Source organism: Periplaneta americana, chromosome 8 (genome assembly GCF_040183065.1).
Source record: "Periplaneta americana isolate PAMFEO1 chromosome 8, P.americana_PAMFEO1_priV1, whole genome shotgun sequence".
Taxonomy (NCBI): Eukaryota; Metazoa; Arthropoda; class Insecta; order Blattodea; family Blattidae; genus Periplaneta; species Periplaneta americana.
Genome location: NC_091124.1, coordinates 36,642,905 through 36,670,490, shown reverse-complemented (window position 1 = coordinate 36,670,490; position 27,586 = coordinate 36,642,905). Strand labels below are relative to the sequence as shown.

At 35.3% G+C, this 27,586-nt stretch overlaps 1 long non-coding RNA gene across 2 annotated transcripts in view; it reads left to right on the top strand.

Annotated features, from left to right (window-relative positions):
- LOC138704646 (uncharacterized) overlaps nucleotides 1-27,586 on the top strand; it is a 1,589,272-nt gene that overhangs the window by 1,169,767 nt on the left and 391,919 nt on the right. For both annotated transcript variants that reach the window (XR_011333384.1, XR_011333385.1), the window contains one exon: nucleotides 6,961-7,014. This is a non-coding gene — a long non-coding RNA (uncharacterized lncRNA). The remainder of the gene's footprint in view (nucleotides 1-6,960; nucleotides 7,015-27,586) is intronic.

Genomic DNA, 27,586 nt, shown 5'->3' with positions numbered 1-27,586 from the left:
TTCTCTTGTTATCATTATATTCGTCTTTTTATCTTTATATTCCTCTTGATCTCCTCGTATTCCCCTTGTCGTCTTGCATTCTCTTGTCTTCTCTTGTATTCGTCTTTTTATCTTTATATTCCTCTTGATCTCCTCGTATTCTCCTTATCGTCTTGCATTCTCTTGTTATCATTGTATTCCTCTTCTAAGCTTTTTATTCCTCTTGTTCTCCTTGTATTCCCCTTTCTCTCCTTTTATTTCTCTTGCTCTCCTTCTATTCCCATTGTTCTTGTATTCCCTAGTTCTCCTTGTATCATCCTTGTTCTCCTTGTCTTAGTCTTGTTTTCCTTTTATTCTCCTTGTTTCGTTTTGTTCTCACTGTCGTCTCCTTGTTCTCCTTGTATTTCCTTTGTCCATGTTGTATTCCCTTGTTCTCATTGTATTCCCCTTGTTCTCCTCCTCTTCCTCTTGTTTTCTTTTGTTCTCTTTGTCTTTCCTTCATTTTCCTTTTGTTCTCCTTGTCACCTTCTTGTTCTCATTGTATTTCAATTTTTCTTGTATTCACTTTGTCCATGTTGTATTCCCTTGTTCTCATTGTATTCCCCTTGTTCTCCTCCTCTTCCTCTTGTTTTATTTTGTTCTCTTTGTCTTTCCTTCATTTTTCTTTTATTCTCATTGTCGCCTTCTTGTTCTCCCTGTATTTCTATTTTTCTTGAATTCACTTTGTCCATATTGTATTCCCTTGTTTTCATTATTTCCCCTTGTTCTCCTCCTCTTCCTCTTGTTTTCTCTTGTTCTCTTTGTCTTTCCTTCATTTTTCTTTTATTCTCATTGTCGCCTTCTTGTTCTCCTTGTATTTTTTTTGTATTTCCTTTGTCCATATTCTATTCCCTTGTTTTCATTGTATTCCCCTTGTTCTCCTCCTCTTCCTCTTGTTTTCTTTTGTTCTCTTTGTCTTTCCTTCATTTTTCTTTTATTCTCATTGTCGCATTCTTGTTCTCCTTGTATTTTTATTTTTTTTTTGTATTTCCTTTGTCCATATTGTATTCTCTTGTTTTCATTGTATTCCCTTGTTCTCCTCCTCTTCCTCTTGTTTTCTTTCGTTCTCTTTGTCTTCTTTCCTTCATTTTCCTTTTGCTCTCATTGTCGCCTTCTTGTTCTCCTTGTATTTATATGTTTCTTGTATTCACTTTGTCCATGTTGTATTCCCTTGTTCTCATTGTATTGCCCTTGTTCTCATTGTACACTCCTTGTTGTCATTGTACTCCACTTGTTCTCATCGTATTCGCATTGTTCTCATTATATTCTCGTTGTTCTCCCCTTCATCTCTTGTTCTTCCCTTAATCTCCTTATCTTCCCCTTGTTCTCCTTACATTCCCATTTCCCCCTTGTTCTCGTCTTACCCTCGTTCCCTGTACTTCCCTTTTACACTCCTTGTCTCTCCCTTATTCTTTTTGTCTTCCTGTTATAACTGTATTCTCCTTGTTTAATTTCTCGCTTCACCCACACTTAGGCCTACGTGAAGATATGCATCAGATCACCTGTCAGTATTTTTGAAGCTAGAGTGTCTCGCCGCAAGGCATCTTTCTGGCGCTGGGAACACTCTCGGACGTCAGCTGACATCGACCATTGAGTGTCTTGGTGTGACCCGAAACATTAATCTGCCTAGTTATTTCCATCCTTCATCATCAAAGCTCTTACACCTTATTCTGAAACCGAAGTCCTGTTTTTGAGGTATGAAATTAAAAGAAAAGTAGGATGAAATACAAAGACTTGATGGAATGTAATTTGGTGATGTCGGGGGAAACGGGAGCACCTTGAGAAACACTCTCAACCTTCCAATTTCTTGTCCATGACAAAAATATTCCTACGGTCGACGCCTGGTATCGAACGCGAGATCGCGGAATAAGGAAGCGCTCTCACATTGCACTCGCAGTGGGCATACATGCAGATAATGTCACACTTTTTTTCTTGCCAAAATTATAGTGATTACAATTTCTTCCGAACGGGTTAGATCGGAATGGCGCTGCAAGACGTTTCCAGTGCGAAGGAATGTGGCGTCTGGAGGCGCCACTCGAGTCCTCTAGCGGTTGAGGTAGGAACTACACAGCGCCAAGGAAACCATTTTGTTTCGGCGTGTTGCCAGCACGTCGCTAGCAGTCGAGGGCTGTACCATTGGTCGATTTTTCTGGATACTCTCCTCCCATTTTCCTTCTCTGTCTTTATCATCCTACCTCCTCCTCTCTCCTTATAAGGTTACTTCTCCCTTCTCCTCAGCATCTTTTCATCTTTCTCTTTTGTTTCGTCTTCTGTCTATAGACATAGGCAAGCCTTGCGAGGAGGCGAAATTCCGATTGTTTCTAAAGAAGGGGGAGGAGGCAGATCCAGTCTGTCGGGGCTTGGAACAAGAGCGGCACATGGTCGTCTTGGTGGTGTTTTATATTCTCGGCGCTGCTGGGGGAATTGATTTGATTTTTCTGTTCTCCCAGACGCGTTTCGTAATTCTGTCATTAAGTGAGAGTGTTAGATTTATAGACGACGAGCCAGACAAAGCTCAAGTATCATTTTATGCTGCGGGATTAGCATAATTTAATTGCTGACAAATAGGCGATATTCGTAGCAGTGTTGAGGTAGTAATGGTCAGGAATTGGTAACCCGCATTGTAGGCTATCAACAAGACATCTTGACAAACAAAATAGTATTTTTTTCTTTTGTATGAGAGAATCGTAATGATGAAAGCAATACTGAAAGTTCTATTTTAATACAGTAACTGAAAGAACAAATTTTGGTGATATTCGTAGACATAGTAATTAATAAATAAATAATAATAATAATAATAATAATAATAATAATAATAATAATAATAATAATAATGTATTTATTTATTTATTGATATTTATCTGCTGGACAACAGTCATTGGCCAATAAAAGTCCAGCACAGTGATACAATTAATACATTAAAATGTGTAACTATGGTACAAATTAAATACTTGAGTTAACAACAAAATAAAGAACATAGATTACAATAATTAATTTACAAGAATTAATACTATAAAATATTAGGGAAAGGAGTTGATTCTTATTACCAATTTGTTTATAAGCATTATGCAAATAATATTAGCAAAGACATTGCCATATTCTAATACTTCCATACATTGAATGGATCGAAATCGCCTACATGTAAGTTAGCATGTTTAATACATCTGGAGACCGGCGAGAAAGATTGGAATTTCTAATATAGAAGACTTTGTGATGTCTCATGTCCTTCATAATAATAATAATAATAATAATAATAATAATAATAATAATAATAATAATAGGCCTAATGATAATGATTATAATGACAATGACAATAAGAGTTATAATAATAATAATAATAATTATTATTATTATTTATTTATTTATTTATTATTAATATTAATATGCTAGTCGACACCGATTAGCCAATAATAAAATAGCTTTTAATCACGATAATAACACAACATTAATAAATATCATAAAATTACAATAAATCATGATAATGGAAAAATTATGTCTAGGCCTACCCTACACATTAAAGGAATTAGATAAAAAATGTGACACTAGTGTTAATAGGTACAGTAGGCTAGATTAATAATAATGAAATTAATAGAAATTAGATACCAAACATTTTTACAACTTTACAAAAACTGAGTCTGCCCATTAAATTGATCGCAATAATAATAGTAGGCCTAGATAAAATAACACCACTATAATAAGAAAAATAATAAAAATTAACTGGCCATTACTTAATGTGCAAATAATTTATAAACTTACAAATCCAACCTTTATTCGTTAATTTTACTACAGAAAAAAGTATTAAAAATTTGTTTTAAAAAGCAGAAAGATTACTCAACTGAATTGTTGTTTACACATTTCAAAGTTTTCAACATTAAACAAATTTATTATTTTATTTTATTAAAATATTTTCACATAAATCTTAATAACTTTGAAAGGTATATACATAAATACAGAACTAAACATATGAATTCTCTGCGTTTGTCTGAACCTAAATGTAAAACCAATGCAGCTTTTTATCATAGCATGAGTTAAGGTCCTAGATTATTAAACAAATTTTATTCCAATAATATTTTAACCATTAATCCTCTCCAAATTAATAAAAACTTTCTATTGGATTTATAGTTTGGGTTTAAACATATTAAACACTTTTTAATCTGTATTCACTCTCAATTTTAATTTTATTTTTGTCTGTATTGGAATCCCCTCCTGAGCACGAGTCTTACTTATTCAGGAGTGGGCTAGTTTATCTTACATTGTATTAACTTCTATTCATTTCAAACTTACTAGCAATGAAATAAGTACGGTAAATAAAAAAAATGTACAAGTTCCTTATGCTAAAACTTCGTCTATAGGATAGGACTACATTTAATAGATCGAATTAATAATAATAATAATAATAATAATAATAATAATAATAATAATAATAATAGTAATAATAATAATGATAATAGTAATAGCCTAATACTAATAATAATAATAATAATAATAATAATAATAATAATAATAATATCAATAATAATAATAATTTATTTAACCTGGCAGAGTTGAGGTCATAAGTACAGCCTTCTCTAACTGCGATACAAGAAACATTAGCTACAAATTTACAAAATACAGCACAAAAAACTGAAGTAGATTAATACAATGTAAACAACAAGTCAGTAGAAATAAAACATAATATATAGGCCTAACATATAGAAAGAAATGAAAAGGCATAATAAAATATGAATAGTAGGCCTAAGTCAAAATAAATGAGACATACAAAGTATAAAAATATGAGAAAATAATAATTATTTATTTATTTATTTATTTGGGTTCGATTCCCGCTTCGGCTATTAATACCTGATTGGGATTTTTCCACAGTTTTCCCCAACCTTAAGGCGAATGTCAGATAATCTTAGGCGAAACTTGAGCCTTATCTCGCCAATATCATCTCCCTATCACTAATCCCATCGACGCTAAATAACCTAATACTTGATACAGCGTCATTAAGTAACCAAGTAAAAAAAAAAAACATGGAATCAAGATCTTGGCGTGTAGAATATAAGCTGTGGCATTAGAAATAATCACACTTTTTCTCATAACTGTTCTTAGAGTAGTTGGACAGAAATCTATAGGCTACACTAGATAAGTTATAAAGAAGTCCATGGAATAGAGCAGGGGTCGTCAGCACAGAGCACGCTGGGGCTAGCCTCTCTTACCCGCGGAAAACGGAGTGCACTAGGGTGCACTCCGTAGCTGCTAGCGGATATGCTCTCTATCTCTCCCTGTTGCACGACAATGCACATGGGACAGCACCGCGTACCCTTTGCACATTTCAGCGAGTGCTGACGACCACTGGAATAGAGGATTACTTTTAATTCAGTAGCTGTATTTTCAAAAACCTAGAGAACAAGTTGTGTTCTAGGTTAATGGAAACAATAAGAGTATTCACTTTGACATGAATATTTATTATTATTATTATTATTATTATTATTATTATTATTACTATTAATTACAAATGGTTTTTAAGGACCCGCAGGTTCATTGCCGCCCTCACATAAGCCCGCCATCGGTTCCCTCCTGAGCAAACTTAATCCAATACCTACCAATATATCCCACTTCCCTCATATCCATTTTAATATTATCCTCCCATCTACGTCTCGGCATCCCCAAAGGTATTTTTCACTCCGGCCTCCCAACTAACACACTATATAGCTACGTTCCTAGATTCACCCATACGTGCTACATGCCGTGCTCATCTCAAACGTCTGGATTTAATCTTCTAATTATGTTAGGTGACGAATACAATGCATGTAGTTCTGCGTTGTGTAACTTTCTCCAGTCTCCTGTAACTTCATCCCTCTTAGCCCTAATATTTTTCTAAGCACCATATTCTCAAACGCCCTTAACCTCTGTTCCTCTCTCAAAGTGAGAGTCCAAGTTTCACAACTATACAGAGCAACCGGTAATATAACTGTTTTATAAATTCTGACTTTCTGGTTTTCGTGAGCAGAGTAGATGACATAAGCTTCTCAACCGAATAATAACAGGGATTTCCCATATCTATCCTGCGTTTAATTTCCTCCCGAGTGTCATTTATATCTCTTAATTTTGCTCCAAGATATTTGAATTTTTCCATCTTTTCAAATGATAAATTTCCAATTTTTATATGTCTATTTCGTTACATGACCTATCTTATCAATTTTATTTGCCGGAACAAATTATAGATAATTATTAACAATAAAATATTATGCTTTATAACAAAACCATGACTATAAGTTCAATTTCCTTCAAGTAGGTTACTTAATTATTGAATAAACAATTTTCAAAAATTATTTTAAAGGAACTGCGATGTAAGTACTATTATCTTATAAATAAGGTTTTAGAAACTGAACATGTATATGCAGATGATGGTGATGATGGTGATGTATTTCTTAGCTTCTTAACGATGACTGAATCATTTTCTTCTTCGACCACGTATATTTCCGCTGTACATTAATTCTTACGCATCTTTAATAAAATGAAGTGATAATAAGAGAGAGGTAATTAATTTATAATGATAAATATTTCAAAGAATCATCGCTGTGGCCGATTTATATCAAACACATTCGTAAACGTTTTTTTGTCCACATTGATAAGTGAAACAATCAATATACTTCCATAAAATAACTACGAATAGGGGCCTAGGCCTACATAAAATTGTATTTATGAACTAGAATACCATAAATAGGCCTTGCTATTTTTATAAAAAGACTTACGTTTCGTAACTGTCAGTAGTCATGGTAACAAAATATACGAACATCGACTAACTAATAATTATGAATATTTTAGTCAGATTGTTATAGCCTATACCCTGCCATTTTGTAAAGATTGTACCGTACTATTGTCATATTCAGAATATTTTTACATTTTATGTAATTATACGTTAAACTGTAGGCCTACATTGTTGTCAATTGCTTTCAGGTGTGAATGGCTCCACAATCATTCGAATGCCGTCCATACGATAGTCATCAAATGGTATGTATACTCATTTCAATTTGTTATATGTACTTCTGCTTTCGGAAATATTAATCTATAACTATCATTAATAATATATAATATTTGTGCATATATGTAGCTATATACAGTAAGTATATCGAACACATATACTAAGGAGTAGGTATTGATACTTCCGTTGTACCTTCATTACAAACAAAAGCGAAAGTGGTAACCATACAAAAATGTTGTTGTTTGAAAATAGTTACTCCATAACTATTTGATGATAGGAAGTTTATCAGATTCTATATTGTATATTTTCAAGAAATTATATCAGGTAAATTTACATGTTTAAAAAATTTGGTATGGGCCTGTAATCGTGTTCTGATCACTTTTGATGCGTTTCTTCAACACGGAAATTTATGCAGATATCTTGAGATTTCATTGTCCTTCGTACACACCATAAAAATTTCGTTGCGGAATTTAAGAGAGGAAAACCGGAGCTCAAAGATGGAACACGGGATTTGAAAACCTGTTTCAGAAAATATCGATGCCGTGCTTCAGATATGGAGGATCGACGAATTGGACTTAAACGTATATCATAGACTTAACATTTTTATGAACGTGTCTTTCATATCGTACATCATGATTTTTGTATGAGAAAGTTATCTGTTAGCCTAGGTTAAATGAATCACTAAATGCTTAAACTCCAATCATACTGATTTAAAATATCACTGACTACACTGTTACTTTTTTCTTTAGACATCATCCTGATTGTGCTGTATTTTAATTGTCTCATAATAATCTCTTTCTATTATCTAATATTATTTGAAATATATTAACATTCTATGTATTTTAGTTTAATTCTGCTACACAGTTTATTTCAGTGTTTAATTAATAGTTCATAGTATTTTGTTGTTTAATTTGTAAATAACTCTTGTATACATGTAACTCCCATCTACATCAAATTGTTGAATTCTTTGTAAGTTCATGCATATGTATATACACTTTTTGCTGGTTGAGTGGAAGAGAAGGCCTTATGGCCTTAACTCTGCCAGCTAAAATAAATCATTATTATTATTATTATTATTATTATTATTATTACTATTATTATTATTATTATTATTATTATTATTATTATTATTATTATTATTATTATTATTATTATTATTATTATTATTATTAAACTCTGATCAGAATCGACTTTGCCAAAGTTTTGACAAGATTCTTCTAATTTTTAGATTGTATTGTGATTATATTGTTATATGATGTATCATGCAGGCCTACTTATTGTAATATAACTTATAGATTGTATCACTTATTCAAATCCAATATCAGTTATAATTTAAACACAACCCATTTTTAAATACTTGTAAACAAAGTATGGAAAACTTGGTCGTTATTACATAGAAAGTCTGACACCTCTTAAGTTAGAGTACCTAGGCATTAAAGCCAGTAGAAAGTATTATTTCACTAACATATACGAACTTAATTGAATGACTAATAAAAAATAATAGTAGGCCTACATTAAGACTTCAGCTCATCACAATAATACGAAATAACAATTGTAGAGCGATAAGCCCTTAGTCTACTTTTATATGGAAATAAACTGTAGAAACAAAATAACTTTTGTTTTAAACTTCTAATAATAAAAACAGAAGATATAGGTCTATTAAGAAAATAAATTCTGAAACTATGCTACAGATGAAAACTCCTGTGCTATAACGTAGTGTCAAATATTCTTATTAATGATCACTAATTTCATTTTCAGGATGATTTTCATCCAGCACTGGTTCAGAATCCAAAATATTTTCTAGAGAACATGCACTTTCTGGTTTTAAGAATTTCGATAATTTAATAATATCATTTTTCTTCGACTATTTCCTTTATATGACGTCATTCTATTTTCGGCCAATGAACTGTAATGAAATTTTGAATTCCAACTAACACAGTCATACGTCGCGATAATTTCTGCAGCTCGATTTATCACTATCCATGGTACTAAATAAAGTGCGAAATCCTACTTCCACATCTACATCTTCATCTTCATCTTCTAATTCCATGTCCATTGTATCTAAAGAAAATGACACTCCTTCATAACAATTGTTCATTTAATTAATGTATTAATCAGGTTATTTGTAATTAATACTTACTTACAAATGGCTTTTAAGGAACCCGAAGGTTCATTGCCGCCCTCACATAAGCCCGCCAGCGCTCCCTATCCTGTGCAAGATTAATCCAGTCTCTATCATCATACCCCACCTCCCTCAAATCCATTTTAATATTATCCTCCCATCTACGTCTCGGCCTCCCTAAAGGTAATTAATACTATAAAATATTTAAATAAATTATGATTTCAGCAGATAATGAAAACGTATTTCTGTTATAATAAGAGAAACGTGCAGTACACGTAATTAATATTTTTAAACCTGTATTTCGCTTTTCTCAATTGGCATTACTGAATAACATCCAGTTTGTTTATCGCAGTAATCGTTATTCATCTAGACTATTTCGACTTCATAATGTCTGAATAGGTTAATTATCCGTAAATATACAATTATTAAGAATTTGTGAGCGAATTTTAGGGATATATTATTTACATTTTTATTTTATTCACGAAATATTCCTAATAAATGTCACTCGAGGTCTGAGATTTCGTAAATAAATCCAATCGCTTCGCTCGTGGATTTATTGGCAAATCTCAGACCTCTTGTGACATTACTGTAGATAATTTTAAGCCTGGACGAGTAGGATATTTTAGATTAAGTTCTTACTTTGGTGGTATATTATGTCCTACTGAAAAACTGAATGGTTGAAAAACAGTATTGTAAGTATATAATACTGCCGAAGACTGATGTATAAACATAAGTGTAAAATGTTTGTATTGCGAATTTTGAACCTTTCGACTTAGCACAGCATTTCGCATAATGAACTCTCCAGCCGTTTAGAGTCAACGAAATGAAATACAACTTTTACAGTGGATAGAGAAGATATGGATGATTATGGAAATGTCATCGCCAGAATAACAACTTAAGTAGAGTTAAGCTGTTATTGCATCCAGCGCCTCAATTGTAAAGTACTTTCTAGTTTAGCTCTCATCACGTGACTTATCCATTTAAATTGCCTTGGTTTTAGTTTTGCAGACACATCTGTATGCATATTTGTCAACATAAAATGCATACGTAATTTGTAGCTACAAACTGTGGCGTTAAATGATGTTATTGTCGAATGATTAACGTTGGAATTTTGGATGCTAGTGTGTAGTCGGTCGATCAGTTAGCAGCCAGGAAGTCGTCAGATGCTGTCCTCTTGGCATCCACTGCCACTTGGCTCTATAGGCTACTACGAGACCGCAATTCCGCTCTTCTTGCATATGCAATGTTCTGCGATGTTTTATATCTGCCATCGTTTGTTGCTAATTCTTTGCGTTTGTAGAGTGTAGACCTACCAATTTCGCATTATTTCTAGGCATATTTGCCTGTAAGTTCTACGCCCAGTTTCACCAAGCTTCGTTAAAATAAGGTAACAGCATGTTATGATCCGCGTCACCGTTTTTGGCGTGTGAAATAAGTAATGGGAACGTTAAGTGCGAGTGTTTTACGTTTACCGCAGTCAGTCTGACAACTGTGTTTGGCATATGGCTGATGTGACGTGTATAGGAAGTGGTACCATTCTCAACTGCACTAGCAACATGCTCACATACAGGGCACTATATATCTAAGAGACACGCCAAAAACACTGGCGCCAGCTGTAACTAACATCTTGTTAGTGTAATAAGTAGGGACCGGATTTCTAGGTTTTTACCTTTTTTTTTTCTTGTTTCTGAACTCAGAATTTCTTCAATACTCTTCCGAATCATGATCGTAGGAGTCGTTTATGTGAATTCTGTTGAACCTAAACAACCTAAATTGGACCTTAGTACCTAAAAGAACCTAAATCATTGTTGATAAGCGTTATCCTGTATTTACTGCGTTATATATTGAGTTTTTTTTTTTATTTTGAGAGAAATATTAATACATTTCGAGAGAGAGAGAGAGAGAGAGAGAGAGGGAGAGGGAGAGGGAGAGGAAAAAACACTCTCGACGTGGAGGAGGCTGTCTCAATCCCTAAGGCAAAATCTGTACTTAGCAATGACAACATCTATGGCTCCCATGCTTTCCTCAAGGCACATTTCAATGACCTTTCAAAATATATTGAGTACTTGGAATCTTCGTCGCTACAACTGAAAGGTGCAATTGACGTCATTGTCTTGCTTCTACAGAAACAAGTACCAGGACCCGTGGGTGAAGCCGTCGAATTAAAACTGTAGAGGAATGCAGGGTTTGAAAAAATGAAAAGTGCGTGCTCCATTCTCCAGGGGGAAAGCTTCAATTGTCATTTACCGTGCGCACCTGCTGCAGTGGCAGCGATGAAATTTGCACCTATGACGTCATGTGCTGTCAAAAAAACCTTTTCGTCCTTCAAATGTATTTTGAGAGACAATAGATAAACTTCTCAGTTGAGAATCTTGAAAAGTATTTGGTCATATATATTGCAACCAGGAACAGTACCAGTAAATAATGTTGTTTTGTTTGTTTCTTATTTTTTTTTAATAATTCTTGATCAAGTTTGCACAAATTTAATTCAAAAGTTGTGTGTGTACTGAGACTTTTATCTACTGAAAATTGAAATGCTCCCTGTTTTTGTTGTTAGTATTAGTATTAGTATTTATTTATTTAACCTGGTAGAGATAAGGCCGTCAGGCCTTCTCTGCCCCTCTACCAGGAGATTCCAACTACAATATGAACAATAAAATTACAATTAGTATTAAATTTATAATTACAATTACAAATAACATTACAATTAGTATTAAATTTACAATTACAATTACAATAAAATCAAAGTACGAAAAGATTACCTGAATATTTAAAGCTAGATAATTTATCATAGAGAAACAAAGAATACTTTATATTTACTGAATTACAAATTAAATCTAGAATAACAAAATTGTATAGTGATGAAATTACTGAATATTGAAATATTTTGTGATAGATTAAAGAAACTATTTACAACAAATCAATTGCTGACCAAGTGCCTAGTAACTTTTCGTTTGAATTCAATTTTATTTCGACAGTCCCTGATGCTAGCAGGTAGCAAATTCCAGAGTCTTGGCATGGCTATTGTGAAAGAGGATGAGTATGAGGAGGTGCGATGGGATGGTATTGTTAGTGTTGTTTCATGACGAGAGCGTGTGTTCAGATTATGGTGGGAAGAAAGGTAAGTGAAGCGAGACGACAGGTACGAAGGAATAGAAGAGTTCAAGATTTCGAAGAGAAAGAGGAGTGAATGTAAATTTCTTTTCTTATCTACTTTAAGCCAACCTATTGCTTCCAGGGATGGGGTAATATGATCATATTTACGAACATTGCTTACAAAACGTACACACAAATTATGAGCACGTTGAAGTTTCATTTTGTTGTCGCTAGAGAGGTCAGTCAGTAAAATGTCCGCATAGTCGAAATAGGGAAATACAAGTGTCTGCACAAGGGACTTTTTTAAGCAAGAGGGGAGATGAACATTTATCCTTTTTAGCACATGGATAATAGAATATACTTTTCTGCAGGTTTCTGTGATTTGCACAGATTTGTGTTATTATTATTATTATTATTATTATTATTATTATTATTATTATTATTATTATTATTATTATTATTAATTGTATTTTTTATTAATTGTGTTTATTATTAATGAGTGTAATTAGTTACCACTGCCACCAGGTATATACCCATTTGCAGTGTGAATAAATACATACATTTCCTAAAATAGAGTATTTCTAATTTTGTGCCGTTCTTTTTTGGCCCACTGTCTATATATATCCTGTTTAATTTATGTATTGCATTTCAATAAATGAATATTAGGGCCTATGCAAACATTCAAGACAGTCAGTTGCGTTGCTTTCTCTGACAATTGCCAGCCTTCCGCGAATGGTGCATACTGTATTTCTATGTGTCTCAGTCAATTGATATACGAAAACTAGCTACTATACAGGAGGATATAGACAGGGGATCCATTTCTGTTTGCGATGGTCATTTATTAACAGTTGCGATTGAGTGAATTGCACTTCCTTCCATTCCGTATATGAGGCGTGCTCACCACTACATGGTCTCACCCCCCCCTCACTTCTTCTATCTTGAATAAATTTCGACCAGAAAGGGTCTATTAGCGCACAGCCGTGAGTCACGGTATGCAGATTTCACTCCTTTATCCCACTTTTTCTGTCTGTCCGTCTGTCTCTACACTCGCTAACCCCTGCGAACTTTCTCTCCCTCGACAACCTCCCCTCGTCATTTTCCGCTGAATCCAACCCCCTCCGAGCCCCGTATTCGACCAAGTTGAACCCATCTTTACTCATCCGAATCCCGAACAATCTTCCTTTCACCCTCTAATATACTGCGAACGGTTCCTGGCTGTCCATGTACGGCGGGCGACAACCAATGCGTTGCGATCCGTGATGCCCCTGCCTGATCCCGTCTGTAGATGCTGGATTTGTGGACTCTTTTGAAACTCATCTTAACCTATGTAGCGCGCAGGTTTCGAATCTCTAACAGGTCTCTTTTAAAATACGGAGAGTAATCAATAAACGACGTGGTGATTTATGTAACGTCTCATATCTACAACAGAACAATTGAAATGCGTTGAGCTATAAATATTAATAATTATAATTATGTATTTACTTATGCTCTTTTATTTTATTTTAGTAGGTTATTTTACGACGCTTTATCAATATCTAAGGTTATTTAGCGTCTCAGTGAGATGAAGGTGATAATGCCGGTGAAACGAGTCCGGGATCCAACACCGAAAGTTACCCAGCATTTGCTCATATTGGGTTGAGGGAAAACCCCGGAAAAAACCTCAACTAGGTAACTTGCCCCGACCGGGAATCGAACCTTATGCTCTTAAAGTACAAAGTCAAATCAAAGATCGTAAGATGGATATGTTACTTATATTTGTGTATTTGGAGTTACTTACTTTCGAACTTCAGGAGTTCTTCAGAGACCACGAGACGAATATTTTAATATATCTGTGTATTTGCAGTTTCTCTCGCTGCAGAGGCTTTTCAGAGACAACGAGACGAAAAAGTTACTTATAAATTGTGTACTTGGAATTTCCCTCAAACTGCAGATGCAATTCAGAGACCATAAGACGAAAAAAGTTACTTATAAATTGTGTACTTGGAATTTCCCTCAAACTGCAGATGCAATTCAGAGACCATAAGACGAAAAAGTTACTTGTATTACGTGTTTGCAATATTAAACTACGCCACACGCTCGAAAAGCCATTATCGCAAACGTAACTCTTCGTCATTACATTGCAGCTGGATTGCGTGTACAGTACCTTATATCGCTTGACTGTGGTAGTGCTCATTCCGGTAGATAGCGCCACACGCTGTATGGAATTAACAGTCAAGTATACACACATACGCTCAACAATACACACACAATGAAACATAGGCTTACGTAGTCTTTAGTAATAAAAATAAAGACATGTGAGTGTGACAGGCAAAATATGAAATTTAACATTCTAAATCATATTATAGATTTATTAATTTGTCCTACAGAATAATATCTGTGATATTGACAAGTAATATTTGAGGAGAAAAATTCGCTCCGGCGCCGGGGATCGGACCCGGGTCCTTGGTTCTACGTACCAAGCGCTCTAACCACTGAGCTACGCCGAATTCAATCCACAGCACCGGACCGAACCCCTCTCCTTCATTGTTTCCCATTTTGGCCTTACTCCCATCCGTTTCGAAACGCACAGCGGGATCAGTTATGTATCCAGACCTCGTAGATTCCTTGAAAGCTATTATATCTATGCGCCGTGTACTGCCAGAGACGGAGAGACCCTTAATCCTGGCCAAACAAGTCACTCAGCTGAGTGCGCTCCTAGTATAATGGCAGTTGACATTGGACATATACGTCAACATGTATGCCTAACTTGGAGTCAGGCCACAAAGGGAAACATTGAAGGAGGAGGGCTCGATCCGGTGCTGTTGATTGAATTCGGCGTAGCTCAGTGGTTAGAGCGTTTGGTACGTAGAACCAAGGACCCGGGTTCGATCCCCGGCGCCGGAGCGAATTTTTCTCCTCAAATATTAATTGTCAATATCACAGATATTATTCTGTAGGACAAATTAATAAATCTATAATATGATTTAGAATGTTAAATTTCATATTTTGCCTGTCACACTCACTTGTCTTTATTTTTATTACTAAAGACTACGTAAGCCTATGTTTCATTGTGTGTGTATTGTTGAGCGTATGTAGGTATACTTGACTGTAAATTCCATACAGCGTGTGGCGCTATCTACCGGAATGAGCACTACCACAGTCAAGCGATATAAGGTACTGTACACGCAATCCAGCTGCAATGTAATGACGAAGAGTTACGTTTGCGATAATGGCTTTTCGAGCGTGTGGCGTATAATTGAAGCTTGGGAACTAACGAAATGCTTTCAGCGTTCTGAGAGAGCCTGTTAATGTTCGGTTGTGTATGACACTCCAGAGATTTACAGACCCTCATAACCTTCTCGTCCATGTTTTCTTTATCTTGACGGACTCCATTTTCTTCAGAAAACTCATTCATCTCTCCAGCTTGATTTTGCAAGAACATACCGTACTGTTCATCAGACCTGTATAAATGAAAGGCCCTTCTTTATTTTGCTCAAATTTTGAATGAATTGTTATTCAATAGGATATAATGTTTATTTAAATTGAGACCTAGAAAAGTTCGTACTTTATGCATATTCTTTATTTTAGTCCTCAAAACTTGCCTCGTTTTCTTTTTCCTCATGATTCTATTCAATTCATTCTATCATTTGTTAATTCTGATCAGAAAGAGGAAAAGGAATTGGTTGGGGCACTGGCTGAGAAGAAACTGCCTACTGAAGGAAGGCATGCTGAACGGGAGAAGAGTTCGGGGCAGATATGATAGACGGCATTAAGATATATGGATCATATGAGGAAACAAAGAGGAAGGCAGAAAATAGGAAAGATTGGAGAAAACTGTGTTTGCAGTGAAAGACCTGCCCTTTGGCAGAACACGAAATGAAATGAAATGAGTGAAATTTGAATAATTTTCAAGGGAAAAATTGTTCCGGGGCCGGGCATCGAACCCGGGACCTCTGGTTTAACGTACGAACGCTCTACCAACTGAGCTACCCGGGAACTCTACCCGACACCGATCCAATTTTTCCCTCTATATCCACAGACCTCAAAGTGGGCTGACAACCGTCAAGCAACCAACTTCGAGTGCACACTAACTCCGTGTGACTTAAATTGTGGTTTTCTGTTAACGAACAGTGACGTATATTATGCAAATCAAGATTTCAAGTATAACTCCCTGTAAAGTTGATTTGAATAATTTTCAAGGGAAAAATTGTTCCAGGGCCGGGCATCGAACCCGGGACATTTGGTTTAACGTACCAACGCTCTACCAACTGAGCTACCCGGGAACTCTACCCGACACCGATCCAATTTTTCCCTCTATATCCACAGACCTCAAAGTGGGCTGACAACCGTCAAGCAACCAACTTCGAGTGCACACTAACTCCGTGTGACTTAAATTGTGGTTTTCTGTTAACGAACAGTAACGTATATTATGCAAATCAAGATTTCAGGTATAGCTCCCTGTAAAGTTGATTTGAATAATTTTCAAGGTAAAAATTGTTCCGTGGCCGGGCCGAGTGAAATTTGTTAGTTATTGTCATCCATTTATTTTGCTTACAACTTTGCCTTTGTATCTTGTACGTTTCTCTCTTCTCCCATTTCATTCACGCTGTTCTTATCAACTAGCTTCACTCTTATTTAACTTTATTTATTTTCTTTTATATTGTTTCTTATATTTGTCTCCTTCTTCTTGTGACGTGAACATCTGTGTTCCATCTATAACAAAACAAAAATTGTAACCTTTTACAAGAAAGATTTTTCTGTAAACTGTGACGTCATTCGTGGTACACTGGTGTTAAAAGATATCTGACCTGCAAACTTCTGATTGTGTAAACGAACTTTCTAACCACGGGATAAGTTAGAACGAAAGATATAACGAATTGATAAACTCTGAAATAGTTGTTACTTATCAGTAGGTGACCCTATTATTGGAACGAGTAAATATGTATTTGGGAAAATGATGATGTAGTTTAAGTATAATAGTAATATGCGTTACAAGAGCGGTATGTTGAAGTTTTCATGTTCGAGGAAAAGTTTGAAAAAGCGAAACGTAGTTGAGCTTTTTTAATTTCCGAGAATTGAAAGAAAACATACCGCTCGTGTATCGTACATTATTTTGTGCGAAGATCGTTTATTAGGCTACATACCTGAAAGAGGAATTTCTAATTAGTTGCAATGAAATCTCCATCTTGGTTTCTGTTCAATGACGGCAAATTTGCAAAACAAAAATATCTATCTTCAACATTGTTGCTTTAAAATGTTTTCTGTGTTTACTATACTCCAGCAGGCCGTGATATAGTCTGTCTTTCCCCTCCCCCAGTCTATGATGAGTCTGGAATCTTGTTGATTTTTTCACGGCTTCCTTAATGTTACTTGCATCACAAATGCAGTAACTTTAGTGGAGTTGTAGAGTTTAATTAATTTTTGTAAATATTTAAAAACAATAATTAACAGTGCAATTTAGGTGAAATTGCAGTGGTAAGTTTCCAATTTATAATTATTACCATATTGAACGTCTCTAAAAATAATATGTTAAAAGCCTAAAGCAGTAAAACCAATATGTCACTTAAGCGGTAAGAAGAGGAAAATTGTTATGTGTGTCAGGTTGGGAATACTGATTGTGGAATTTTACACTTTCCGCGGATTGGTTTTGTGCGGAAACCGAGCAAATACTCACGATCTCGCACAAAATGATTTTCATTATTGACAGTATCAGTGGTTTTCCAGTAAACTTATTGTTTTTTCCAAAACATAATGGGGGGATGAAATTTTTAATTCTGTAATGTGGATATATTTATGTACTATTGACAACACTCATCTTCGCCATCTATTATTAGAAGTAATAACTAAAGAAGCCACACTTACACGAAGAAATTATCGATTACTATCAATTAGTAGGGGTCAAGTATATTTAGAAACAGAAGTGTAAAATGATCTTCGTGCCTCGTGTTTTTCCACGCGACCCGTTTCGCTCCTGAGTCTGAATGAATGGAGAAAGGGAGCAAAAATAATTAAAAGGTATAAGATAAGATTATCGCAGACTATTTTTCAAGGACTTTATTCTCTATTTAATATACCATGTTGTCTTCCACAAGGGTCTTCTCTTCTCTTCTCTTCTCTTCTCTTCTCTTCTCTTCTCTTCTCTTCTCTTCTCTTCTCTTCTCTTCTCTTCTCTTCTCTTCTCTTCTCTTCTCTTCTCTTCTCTTCTCTTCTCTTCTCTTCTCTTCTCTTCTCTTCTATTCTCTTCTCTTCGTCTTTTTTATGTTCTTCTTTTTGCTTCTCCTAATTTTACCTTCTCCACTTCCTTGTTTTCATTCTCTTCTTTTTATTACTCTTCTTTCTCTTCACAAAAAGAGAGCACAGAGAATATCAGTAGGTATGCCTATACAGAACGAGCTTCTCGTTCTGAAAATTAATTTTACAATGTTACATTTGTTCGGATCGAATTTCTGTATATTTAAAGGACTAAATTAAATTCTTTCATTAATTTATTATCGTAATACACTGCTCTCTTAAACTGACTGGCATACTGGGAATTAAATAAATGACTTTCTCGAAACACGCTATGAAATGTTTCATATAAAACAATTTTTATCTCGAAAAGGAAGCAAAAACAAGCAAAATTGTATTAAAACTTTTTTGTTTGAAATATGTCAAAGAATAACCCCCTGAAATTAATGATGTTAATTATGGTTCACCCTGTATACTGACCTAAGCGTTACTTCGGCGCAGAGACTACAACGTGTTCATAATATGTGCGTCCGTTTCGTCTGCAATATTCGCCGGGCTGATCACGTAACACCATCCCTCGAAATGTTGTCTTGGCTCCGTCTAGAAGATCGTAGGAAAATCCACTGTCTTTCCCTTCTCTTTCACATATTGCATTTCTCCGCTCCTGTCTATCTTACGTCTCTTTTTCAAAATGTATCCACCCATCATAACCTAGACACACGATCACAACACTCCTCAATATTATCCATTCTCTCCCATCGAACATCCTCATATTCATCTTCTTTCACTGTGGCTGTTCCTCGGCTTTGGAATTCCCTACCGAGTAATGTCAGGGACTGTCAGACATCAAACCAATTTAAGAATAGACTAACGAAATATTTTTCTAACAATTCTTGTTAACAATAATAGCTGTTTCAGGTTTCTCAATGTTTAATGGTTATATATATCACAAAATAACTATTTAAATTATCTCATTATTATTATTATTATTATTATTATTATTATTATTATCATCATCATCATCATCATCATCATCATTTCTTACCACTGTTTATTATTGTCACACTAACATTGCTTATCCAACTTTCATTATCCACTTTCATGTTGTTTTATGGTCTAGATATTAATGTAATAACTATGTAACCAATTGTATTCAATTAGAATTAGAGTCTGGCTGGACGGAAGAAAAGGCCTACTGGCCTTAGCTCTGCCAGATTAAATAAATTATTAATTAATTATAATATTCTCCATTTACAGATCTATGACATAATTTTCTTGAAGAAAAGTAGGTTGTGTATTGTTTTCATACAAATGAGGATTTTTTATACCAAGCCACCAGGTTGTCATTTGATATTTCTGGTTTCTGCTGGCAATTGCTTATTTGTAACCCATTTCTGAGGTTGAAGCGCGAGGAAGGCGGAGTTACCCTGCCCCGATGATATTGTGGTAAGATGATAGGATGATTATGAAGTATCAGGAGAGCTCCTAACCCTAAGTCTAACCTAATTTGCAGACCATAGACACACAAGAACATTTCCCTTTAAGGAAAAATTCCTGTGTTCAACCGGGAATCGAACCCAGGATATTATGAATTGTAGTCGGAAGCTCTGACCACTAGCCCATGAAGCTGGTCGTGTTTTTCTTCATAGGATATAGGCCTACATATAATAATGAACTTAAACGTATAGAGGTATTACATAATTATTAAACATTCCAGCATTCCAATTATCGTGAACTTTCACGATGTCTTGTAATTTACTGTAAAAGTTGACACTGCAAAAGGAAATACGTTACAGTTATTTTAATTGTCAGCTGAAGCATTAAATCAATTTGATCTGGAATAATGTTAGCCGCTGCAGAGTATATTTCCTGGTCATAAATTTTAAATATTTGCTTTTTTATAGCTCAGTAACAAAGTCTGTGATTTCAAATTTAGATAAATGTTCGATTATAGAATAGATAAATGTCAACCTAGCAAAGGGGTTTTTTATTAGGCAGTGTTGGATAAAATACAAGGTATTAAGAAGAGGATTTAATATTTTGAGGGATGGTAGAACACATCACAAACCGAAAAAATAAGTCCAATAAACATGAATCCTAAAACTAAGAGTTTTTACGAAAAACGTACTTTGAAGTTCGTGTGTTGGTGACATATGAATAGGGCCACATTCTACCCCGTAGATTAACTGGTTCTGAGTATCGTCATTTCTTGCTGAAGGAAGTGCCAAACAAATACAATACAAATGGCTTTTTAAGGAACCCGGAGGTTCATTGCCTCCCTTACGTAAGCCCGCCATCGCTCCCTATCCTGTGCAAGATTAATCCAGTCTCTAATCATCATATTCCACCTCCCTCAAATCCAGTTTAATATTATCCTCCCATCTACGTCTCGGCCTCCCCAAAGGTCTTTTTCCCTCCGGTCTCCCAACTAACACTCTATATCCATTTCTATATTCGCCCATACGTGCTACATTCCCTGCCCATCTCAAACGTCTGGATTTAATGTTCCTAATTATGTCAGGTGAAGAATACAATGCGTGCAGTTCTGCGTTGTGTAACTTTCTCCATTCTCCTGTAGCCTAACTTCATCCCTCTTAGCTCCAAATATTTTCCTAAGAACCTTATTCTCAAACACCCTTAATCTCTGTTCCTCTCTCAAAGTGAGAGTCCAAGTTTCACAACCATACAGAACAACCGGTAATATAACTGTTTTATAAATTCTACTAATATTAGCTTGTTGCTCTACTCGCTTGGATACTGATAGTCTTTCTCTTAATTCTCCACTTACCAAATAATGGTCAGAATTACAGTCTGCCCCCCTGAAAGTTCGAATGTCTACTATACTAGTATGTCTTCGTTTATCTATCAAGATTTGATCTATTTGGTTGTGTGTTATTCCGTCTGGAGAAGTCCAAGTATGGTTTTGTCTATTCTTATGGGGAAATGTACTTTTGACAATTAAATTTTTTCATGTGGCAAAGTTGACTAACCTAACTTCATTGTCATTACTAGTTAAGACGTGTAGGCTCTTTTTTTTTAGTTGGTTTAAAAATATCCTCCCGTCTTACTTTAGCGTTGAAATCCCCCCAAAAAACTTCATGTGATATCTAGATAACTGATGAAAAGTATTCCAATTCCTCATAGAAGCTATCTTTTATATGGTCGTCTTTCTCTTCTATAGGGGGGTGAGCATTTATAACTACGATATCGCACCATCTAGGCCTACCCTTAAGTACTAAATACGATAACCTGTTACTGATAAATTCGACCTTTTTTACTGCTGATTTTATTCTTCTATGAGCAAAGAATCCTGTTCCTAATTGGTGATTATTGTTTCCTTCCCCATAATACAAGAAGTAATCTCTATTTCTCATCTAACCTAACCTCTTGTACTCCCACGAAGTCTATTCTATATCTAGCTAGTTCTTTTGCTACTAATGTTACCCCTCCTGTTCTATAAAAACTAGTTACGTTCCATGTACCAAATCTCATAACCTTATTACTTTGATGTAGTCGTGCCGGAGAATCAGTCCCATTCCGAGGCTTATTGTTAGGTTTCGTAACAAGGTGTTTTTTTTTACAGTGATGGGTTCTTAGCCCTTCGCCCAACCCCCAAGCTGGAGGACCACCCCTTATTGGCTGTCCACGACTAGCTTATTCAATATATTCGCAGCTACCCTCCATATCTGGAAGCCGTCTTCCACTATCCGCAACCTGAGGACGCGCCATGCCGTGGTGATACGGATACATAACACGTGGATTTTTCACTGTCAGAGTAACAAAATCTACATCGACTTAAGGCATAGTCCTCCTACACCTCCTTCAATATATTCATCATTCCATGTTTCATTATTGTGTTTAATTAAATTAATTTCAATTTATTTGATTGTTTCCATAGATTTTCCTCTTATATGTAAAGTGTCGTATCTGTAATATAGTGTAAAAATAACTGTTCACTATATATAGCATATATATATATATATTATTGAATTTCCAAGTTTATAGAACCCTATTTTACCCGAAGGTATATTAGGGCTGTAATTAAATCATACATATTAAAGCCCTGTACAAATTGTTCCATAAAATATATACATAATTATGACATAAAACACACTTATTACATTAAATGTGTATGACAATAAAAATCATATTTATATTATATAAATACAAAGATATAAGATAAAATAGATATAATATATAGAAATAGATGCACAATATATGAAATGCAGACATATTACATACAGTACTTTCCCAGGATATATCACACATAGGCTTGTTACTTAAAAAAAATTGAGCATTTCGTATAAATTTACATATTACTTTTAAGGACGTATATGATATAAGAATGACATGAAATAGACATGACATATTAGTGCATGTTCAATACGTAAGACATAGAAATATTATATACAATACACAGGAAAAACAAGTCAAAAGGAAAATTACATAGAAACGTATATCATATGAAACAGTGATATTATAGCTATTATTATTATTATTATTATTATTATTATTATTATTATTATTATTGTTGTGATTATTACTATTATTATTAATAGTAGTAGTATTTCCTTTTATTGCAGCCTGTTTGCTCTTTTGCATGTTAGATTAATGATAAAAAAAATAGACCCTGAATATATACAAACAAAATTAACACATTCATATATCTTTTCTAATTGCATTAACTACAACTTCTCTTACTATGGCAGAAACACATGAACTAGCTATTTATAGTGAATTGCGAATATGTGATATGAATGTATATTCTGTAAGTGCAATAATTACACAAGTCTTGTTTTATTATAGAAAATTAAACAAAATTTAAAATTTGTTAAAAATCGGATGCCTTTGAAAAAATTACATTTCAAAGATTTTATAAAAATATTCATGAATATCTTGTATTATAACATAGTAGGCTACAATATTAATAAATATACCGCAACATAATAATAATAATAATAATAATAATAATAATAATAATAATAATAATAATAATAATAATACACAAAATTTAAAATACTGATTATGTAAGTTGTAAACAATTTTAATAATGACCCTCCCCTTGATAAAATTCTGCGTACACCACTGGCGTGACTAGTCCCGTTTTTGATCTCAGTGTCCCAATTTATTTTTAGGCCTATACATGAATGTAGTTGGTAATGCAAAGCATTACTCTTCAACACACGTCCTGATTACTTTTCATAACCAACTAGGGGAGAGTTGGGTAGTATCGGACATCGGGTAATATCGGACAGTGCGTTTCTTTCATCTACCACCAGATGGTAGTACCTGAATAACATGTTTACGTTTCTGTATGCGACATCACAGAAACGTAACAATGTCATTCAGGTACTACCATCTATAATCTTTTCGCTGTAAGAAAAATCCTAATGTAAACAATAGCACATGACTGAAGTGAGGCTTCATTGGCCGCTGTTTGGCGCCATAGATTCTCAGTACGTGTTCCCGCCTACTGTTGTACATTCTGTTTCATGTTAAACATTTCCCTCTACTCGTCAAGCAGGCCTAACCTCACTACTATGCATTCGTTTGCTTAGGAAACATTTATTTTATAATTACTGTAATTAAATTATTTTTAAGTCTTATGTCTTCACAATGGACAGTTGAGAATGCAAAACCCATACTTCAGTACCACTTGCTTACGTGAACAACTGGGAGCTCAAGTGACACCAGCTTGTTACAAGAACAGACTACCTCGGTATTACTGTTGGTATCCATCCGCATTCATAGTTACTTACAAATGGCTTTTAAGGAACCCGAAGGTTCATTGCCGCCCTCACATAAGCCCGCTATCGGTCCCTATCCTGTGCAAGATTAATCCAGTCTCTATCATCACACCCCACCTCCCTCAAATCCATTTTAATATTATCCTCCCATCTACGTCTCGGTCTCCCTAAAGGTCTTATTCCCTCCGGTCTCCCAACTAACACTCTATATGCATTTCTGGATTCGCCCATACGTGCTACATGCCCTGCCCATCTCAAACGTCTGGATTTTAAGTTCCTAATTATGTTAGGTGAAGAATACAATGCGTGCAGTTCTGTGTTGTGTAACTTTCTCCATTCTCCTGTAACTTCATCCCGCTTAGCCCCAAATATTTTCCTAAGCACCTTATTCTCAACTACCCTTAACCTATGTTCCTCTCTGAGTGAGAGTCCAAGTTTCACAACCATACAGAACAACCGGTAATATAACTGTTTTATAAATTCTAACTTTCAGATTTTTGGACAGCAGACTGGATGATAAGAGCTTCTCAACCGAATAATAACACGCATTTCCCATATTTATTCTGCGTTTAATTTCCTCCCGAGTGTCATTTATATTTGTTACTGTTGCTCCAAGATATTTGAATTTTTCCATCTCTTCGAAGGATAAATCTCCAATTTTTATATCTCCATTTCGTACAATAATCTGGTCACGAGACATAATCGCTTTACTTGCTTCAAGTACATAACAAAATATAAAAGTAGCTTTTCTTTTACATAGCGTTTTACATATGAGTAAAGTTAAATGTTTCATCGTATTTAACAACTAGAATTCAATGTTTTATTTTCAAATAATTGTGGTTTCCTGCGTCATGTGAGTGTTTCGACGGGAGCCAATCACTGGTATGACAGCAACGTGCTTATGTTTACATTAGGATTTTTCTTACAGCGAAAACAGTATAGTGGTAGTGAAAGAAACTCACTGTCCGATATTACCCGATGTCCGATACTACCCAACTCTCCCCTACTTTAACTCTTGGGCCGATGAAAGATGCCTTCGATGAGATTTGACTCCGCGATTCTTCAGTTTAGAAGCTAACCTCGCCAGCTCCAGATATCGTGAATGATCCTCTTGAAAATTCGATACCCCGAGCTGGATTTGAACCCATATATTTTGATTCAACCGGCGAGAATGACAGCCATTTGGCACTCGGCCCCCTGGTTGCATGTTGTTGTTTGAAAGCGTTTGAAATTGATCTTGTGGCTTGGTGTTATCACACAAGAGTAGTTGCACAAAGTAGGGCCGGAGCGCGGGGATGCGACGCCCCCACCCTCTAAACAAATTTGTTAGTGATTTTAAACACCACCATAAAATATTCAAATTATCATCACTCCAACGTGTCACTAATGGACTCCCTCTGTGAATTGCAAATATTCTCTATTACCACAGATTTTTAAATGGTTCGTAAACCATTATTCCGATGGGAACAAAGGATTTATTTCATATACGCACCGCCAAGAGTAGCACAAATCATAAAGTGATATTAAATTTATTTGTTTTGTGTGTAAACATGGAATAAACAATCGAAATATTTCGTGAGCAATACTAGATATATTCGAGTCCCTTATTGACTGTAATTATCGAATTTCCCCTATCTCAACCCCTGAAATATTCTGGGAAAATTTTCACTTTTTCTAAGTAACAAAATTGAAAACTTTGTTGCTCATTGCTATCTTAAACAAAGGTATATGCTGCAAAAAATACAGGGTGCGTCAGAAAGAACGGATGGATTTCAAACTATCAATACGCAGCGAGGGGAGGGATAGAGTGAGGGGGACCACGACTGTTGGGTCAGCCATAGAATGCAGTTTCAGTTGAGAATATGGTGTTGGTCTGGTGTACAACGTGCTTTCATCGCAGGGACATTTTTGAAAAATGAAGAGTCTGTGATCGTCACTCAGGACTCATTTCGACATCGGACGTCACACTAGGATTCCAACTCGGGCGGCTTCATTTCGTACCACAGGTTCAACATCAAAGAAGAAATCACCTGGACGAACACGGAGCGCGTGTACTCCTGCAAATATGGAGACAGACAGTAGGTTGTCCTGCCACCTCAACCATCAGCCCGCAAACATGCTATTGCACTGATATTGTCGAGGTTACGATAAGATCTTTCTTTGGGACCACTTGAAGGCGTAAGTAACCACATACACTGGACGAACTGAAGACGGCGATTCGTGAAGAAATTGCGGCAATCCCACCAACTATGACTGTGAAAGTTACGGCGAACTTCAGAAAACGCCTCGATGCCTGTATCGAAAGCCAAGGACATCATATGGATGATGTTGTATACCGTAAATAAACTGCATGTATTGGTGAATCTGTTGACAACAATACATTTTTGATTTGATGAATCCTTAGAATTTTCTTGCCCTGTGAAATCCATCCGTTCTTTCTTACGCACCCTTTATAATAACGCAGGGACTTTCCCTAAAGTAAGTTCATCATATATCATTTATAGTGCATCATGTAAAATTAACAAAAAATTTTACAATATAAATAAATAAATTTAGCTTCCCTTATGAAAAGGTTGCCAGATTACATATAATTTGGAAACACACCTAAAAGGTAAAATGATACACATTAGAAACGGTTAGGGAATCAGATATGCAAAATGTCAGAAAAATTTATACCTATGTAGCGTTTGTGCTCATTTGCAGTTAAGAAAGGGGGGATATTATCAGATAGGTTAGAATGATTTGAATTCCGCGAGAAAAATAATAATACGGAGTGATTGGCATTGATATCTAAACCAATCAACAGCCATCGGTTAAGATAACTTGAAATTTCCATTATCACTCCCATACAAATGATTTCTCAATATCTGAATCGAGGGCACTAATGGCTATTTCCTTCACAATGCTGTGTGTTAGGCCCAGGTTTTTACATTTGTTGGCAAAGAAGGAGGGTATGGTACCTCGTGCTCCCACCATCAGACCTATTACATCAATGTGGGACAGGCTATATTTATCTTTATAGAACGGGATTGTTGGTTCATAGATCCGCTTCTTTTCACTGTCCACCTCATGCGGTTGATCTGCATGTGTCTCAAATCTGATGGTGGGATCGAGAATGTATGCCGAGTTGTTCTTAATGGCAATGATATCAATTCGCCGAACACTTCCTTGTGTGGCTAATCCCTGCACCTCTTGATGGATTGTAAACCCTACTTCCTTCAGTGCCTCGGCCAGCATAGAACGGACAGCATGGTGACGGATGTTGCGAAGGGCCTCACTATAGGGGCAGAAGCAAGGCTTGACTGGAACACGGGGAGTGACAACCAACTCAAAACAAATTGTAATTTAAATATGTAAGACGATTGAGTTAATTTACGCTCGTAATTCTCAACATTGGTGTACTCCATGCAACCTGCCATTACAAGTGCT